We start from the raw sequence: 6,277 nt of genomic DNA, 5'->3' as shown, positions 1-6,277 counted from the left end.
TATGCACATGATGCTGGTACTTTATACCTCATTTCTTTCGGGATTAAAGCCCTTAGAAACGTCAGCATTAGGAATCAACTTTAGTGTCATCAATAATAAATGCTACATTCGTAAAGCGCATCAAAAACACATGCTTCTTTAATTATGCGCGGTACAATTCATATATAAGGCACAAACAAACAAATGAATAACAAGTATAACAACCAATCTAATACATACAATGATTAACAAAAAGGGGTTATGAATATTCATCTTGATGATGGAAGACGGAAAAGCAGGTTTTCTTTCCATTCCTTTATCATTTCATTCGCATTACGTGATCGTGTCCCATGAACCTGTCATAAACGTATCAAGGTGACAACTATAAACATGAAATACTTTGCTAAGACTATGTAACATGGAAAGAAACAGACTATTCTTTTTAGTCCAACACGGCGAAAACATCGTTTAGTATCTCAATCATTTGTTTGTTTGTTTGTTTTTGTGTTGTTGTTTTTTTATTGCAAGAAGGTTTACCATCCATTGAAAACCAAAAGAAGCAAAGAAGATACATATACCTTCGATCCTGCTGCTGATGTACAGAGGGCAAGAAAGAAATCGTCTGCTATCTTGACATCGAAAAGCAATAACGTCTGAAGGTTTGGCATGGTGCAGATACTCTTGGCGTAAGCCTCTGATGCAGCAGGGGAGATGTCAGGTCCATAACTGTGTATTATTGATTGAAGCTTTGCAGCAACATAATATAAGGAATACATTATTGATATGACCATTAAAATATATGTATATAATAATCTTGCTCATACTTTCTTAAAGATTTGATTTCCTTCTGCTCATCCACTTCAACCCGTTCTCTCCGTTCTTCCTTCACTCTCCAGTTATCACATGGCCCCCGCACCTATATACCCGCAGCGGCTACGGCGATATGTTTGATTTTTTCCCATCTCTTTGTAAGAAAAAACTCCCTATCCATATTCGTAATTAAAGTGCTGACCAAGTTCAAATCATTGTTGAAAACTTATCTGTTTATTCAATCCTAATTTTGTTGTTCTTGTGTTGCTATTGTTATATCGTATGCACATGATGCTGGTACTTTATACCTCATTTCTTTCGGGATTAAAGCCCTTAGAAACGTCAGCATTAGGAATCAACTTTAGTGTCATCAATAATAAATGCTACATTCGTAAAGCGCATCAAAAACACATGCTTCTTTAATTATGCGCGGTACAATTCATATATAAGGCACAAACAAACAAATGAATAACAAGAATAACAACCAATCTAATACATACAATGATTAACAAAAAGGGGTTATGAATATTTATCTTGATGATGAAAGACGGAAAAGCAGGTTTTCTTTCCATTCCTTTATCATTTCATTCGCATTACGTGATCGTGTCCCATGAACCTGTCATAAACGTATCAAGGTGACAACTATAAACATGAAATACTTTGCTAAGACTATGTAACATGGAAAGAAACAGACTATTCTTTTTAGTCCAACACGGCGAAAACATCGTTTAGTATCTCAATCATCTGTTTGTTTGTTTCTTTTTGTGTTGTTGTTTTTTTTTTAATTGCAAGAAGGTTTACCATGCATTGTAAACCAAATGAAGCAAAGAAGATACATATACCGTCCATCCTGCTGCTGATGTACAGAGGGCAAGAAAGAAATCGTCTGCTATCTTGACATCGTCAAGCTGTAACCTCTGAAGGTTTGGCATGGTGCAGATACTCTTGGCGTAAGCCTCTGATGCAGCAGGGGAGATGTCAGGTCCAAGACGGTGTATTATTGATTGAAGCTTTGCAGCAACATAATATAAGGAATACATTATTGATATGACCATTCATAAATATATATATATATATAATAATCTTGCTCATATTTTCTTGAAGATTTGATTTCCTTCTGCTCATCCACTTCAACCCGTTCTCTCCGTTCTTCCTTCACTCTCCAGTTATTTCAAGATTCAAGATTCACTATTATTTTCACCTCCATCAAAATGAATAAAGAAATTATGTAAATTGCATATGCACGGGATATTTGTGATACAGAACAAAATTTGAAAAGGTACATAAGAAAATTGTGAAAATGAGAAGTAGATACGATTACATCTTTGTTAAATACATAAAGCGTATAATACAAGTCAACTAAGGATAAGAATGGAAGTGGAGGGTCCCACTAAGAAGCTAAGAAGCAAAGCTTGTACGATATGGGACCCTCGTTATCATGTGATCCCCGCACCTATACCCGCAGCGGCTACATACGGTGATAGGGCTTTTTCGGTTACTACAGTATTTCCCCATCTCTTTGCAATAAACTCCCTATCTTTATTCGTAATGGAAGTGTTGACCAAGTTCAAACCATTGTTGAAAACTTATCTGTTTACTCAATTCTAATTCTGTTGTTGTTGTTGTTGTTGCTGTTATGTCATGTGCACGTAATGCTGTATCTGTCCTCATTTTTTTTCCAGATTGATGCACTTAGAAACATCAGTATTACGCGTTAAGGAATCAACTTTAGTGTCATGAATAATAAATGCTACATTCATAAAGCTTATTATAACGCATGCTTTTTGTACGCTGTACAATGGAGATTCAAAATGTAAACAAACAAATGAATAACAAGTATAACAATCAATCTAATACATACAATAATTAACAAAAAGGGTTATGAATATTTATCTTCATGATGGAAAACTGAAAAAACGGGTTTTCTTTCGATCCCTTCATCATCTCATTTGCATTACGTGATCGTGTCCCATATCAACCTGTCATAAATGTAGAAAGGTGAAAACTATAAACATACAATACTATGCTAAAACTATGCAACATGGAAAGAAACAAACTATTCTTTTAAGTCCAACACGGCGAAAACATCGTTTAGTATCTCAATCACGTGTTTGTTTGTTTGTTTGTTTGTTTTTAATTGCAGGAAGGTTTCCCATGCATTGGGAATGAGGCAAAGAAGATACCTTCGCTCCTGCTGCTCATGTAACAAGGGCAAAAAAACATCTGCTATTTTGACTTTGTATAGGTGTAACGTCTGAAGGTTTGGCATGGTGCAGATACTCTTGGGGTAGGACTCTGATACAGCTTGGGAGATGTTAGGTCCCTCCAAGTGTATTATTACACAATTATTACACAAATCAACTTTAGTGTCATGAATAATAAATGCTACATTCATAAAGCTTATTATAACGCATGCTTTTTGTACGCTGTACAATGGAGATTCAAAATGTAAACAAACAAATGAATAACAAGTATAACAATCAATCTAATACATACAATGATTAACAAAACGGGTTATGGATATTGATCTTCATGATGCAATGGAAAACTGAAAAAATGGGTTTTCTTTCCATCCCTTCATCATCTCATTTGCATTAGGTGATCGTGTCCCATATCAACCTGTCATAAATGTAGAAAGGTAAAAACTATAAACATAACATACTATACTAAAACTATGCAACATGGAAAGAAACAAACTATTCTTTTTAGTCCGACACGGCAAAAATATCTTTTAGTATCTCAATCATCTGTTTGTTTGTTTGTTTTTGTGTTATTTTTTTTTTATTGCAGGAAGGTTTACCATGCATTGAAAACCAAATGAAGCAAAGAAGATACATATACCTTCGATCCTGCTGCTGATGTACAGAGGGCAAGAAAGAAATCGTCTGCTATCTTGACATCGTAAAGCTCTAACTTCTGAAGGTTTGGCATGGTGCAGATACTCTTGGCGTAAGCCTCTGATGCAGCAGGGGACATGTCAGGTCCTTTCCAGTGTTCTATTGATTGAAGCTTTGCAGCAACATAATATAAGGAATACATTATTGATATGACCATTGAAAAAATATATATAATAATCTTGCTCATATTTTCTTAAAGATTCGATTTCCTTCTGCTCATTAACTTCAACCCGTTCTCACCGTTCTTCCTTCACTCATTTCTTTTTCCAGATTAATGCACTTAGAAACATCAGTATTACGCGCTAAGGAATCAACTTTAGTGTCATCAATAATAAATGCTACATTCATAAAGCTTATTATAACGGATGCTTTTATGTGCGCTGTACAATGGAGATTCAAAATATAAACAAACAAATAAATAACAAGTATAACAATCAATCTAATACATACAAGGTTTACCATGAATTGGTAACCAAATGAAGCAAATAAGATACATATACCTTCGATCCTGCTGCTGATGTACAGAGGGCAAGAAAGAAATCGTCTGCTATCTTGACATTGAGAAGCTCTAACCTCTGAAGGTTTGGCATGGTGCAGATACTCTTGGCGTAAGCCTCTGATGCAGCAGGGGAGATGTAAGGTCCTCCCTCGTGGTGTATTGATTGAAGCTTTGCAGCAACATAATATACATGGAATACATTATTGATATGACCATTAAAAAATATATATATAATAATCTTGCTCATATTTTCTTAAAGATTTGATTTCCTTCTGCTCATCCACTTCAACCCGTTCTCTCCGTTATTCACTCACTCTCCAGTAAAGTCACGTGATCCCCGCACCTATACCCGCAGCGGCTACATCCGGTGATAGGGCTTTTTCGGTTACTCCAGTATTTCCCCATCTCTTTGTAATAAACTCCCTATCTATATTCGTAATAGAAGTGTTGACCAAGTTCAAACCATTGTTGAAAACTTATCTGTTTACTCAATCCTAATTTTGTTATTGTTGTTGTTGTTGTTGTTGCTGTTATATCATGTGCACATAATGCTGTATCTGTCCTCATTTTTTTCCGGATTAATGCACTCAGAAACATCAGTATTACGCGCTAAGGAATCAACTTTAGTGTCATCAATAATAAATGCTACATTCATAAAGCTTATTATAACGGATGCTTTTATGTGCGCTGTACAATGGAGATTCAAAATATATTCAAACAAATAAATAACAAGTATAACAATCAATCTAATACATACAATAATCAACAAAACGGGTTATGAATATTTATCTTCATGATGGAAAACGGAAAAAACGGGTTTTCTTTCCATCCCTTCATCATCTCATTTGCATTACGTGATCGTGTCCTATATCAACCTGTCATAAATGTAGAAAGGTGAAAAGTATAAACATAAAATACTATGCTAAAACTGTGCAAACTTGAAAGAAACAAACTATTCTTTTTAGTCCGACACGACGAAAATATCGTTTAGTATCTCAAAAATCTGTTTGATTGTTTGTTTGTTTGTTTTTGTGTTATTTTTTTTTTTATTGCAGGAAGGTTTACCATGCATTGAAAACCAAATGAAGCAAAGAAGATACATATACCTTCGATCCTGCTGCTGATGTACAGAGGGCAAGAAAGAAATCGTCTGCTATCTTGACATCGTCAAGCTTTAAGGTCTGAAGGTTTGGCATGGTGCAGATACTCTTGGCGTAAGCCTCTGATGCAGCAGAGGAGATGTCACGTCCATAACTGTGTTCTATTGATTGAAGCTTTGCAGCAACATTATATACGAAACACATTATTGATATGACCATTAATAAATCTATATATAATAATCTTGCTCATATTTTCTTAAAGATTTGATTTCCTTCTGCTCATCCACTTCAACCCGTGCTCTCCGTTCTTCATTCACTCTCCAGTTATCACGTGATCCCCGCACCTATACCCGCAGCGGCTACATACAGTGATAGGGCTTTTTCGGTTACTCCAGTATTTCCCCATCTCTTTGTAATAAACTCCCTATCTATATTCGTAATAGAAGTGTTGACCAAGTTCAAACCATTGTTGAAAACTTATCTGTTTACTCGATCCTAATTTTGTTATTGTTGTTGTTGTTGTTGTTGCTGTTATATCATGTGCACATAATGCTGTATCTGTCCTCATTTTTTTCCGGATTAATGCACTCAGAAACATCAGTATTACGCGCTAAGGAATCAACTTTAGTGTCATCAATAATAAATGCTACATTCATAAAGCTTATTATAACGCATGCTTTTATGTGCGCTGTACAATGGAGATTCAAAATATAAACAAACAAATAAATAACAAGTATAACAATCAATCTAATACATACAATAATCAACAAAACGGGTTATGAATATTTATCTTCATGATGGAAAACGGAAAAAACGGGTTTTCTTTCCATCCCTTCATCATCTCATTTGCATTACGTGATCGTGTCCTATATCAACCTGTCATAAATGTAGAAAGGTGAAAAGTATAAACAAAAAATACTATGCTAAAACTGTGCAAACTTGAAAGAAACAAACTATTCTTTTTAGTCCGACACGACGAAAATATCGTTTAG

Source organism: Diadema antillarum, unplaced genomic scaffold (genome assembly GCF_040938485.1).
Source record: "Diadema antillarum isolate AM-2024a unplaced genomic scaffold, OU_Dant_1.0 seq00000455_RagTag, whole genome shotgun sequence".
Taxonomy (NCBI): domain Eukaryota; kingdom Metazoa; phylum Echinodermata; class Echinoidea; order Diadematoida; family Diadematidae; genus Diadema; species Diadema antillarum.
This window is presented reverse-complemented; position numbering follows the sequence as displayed.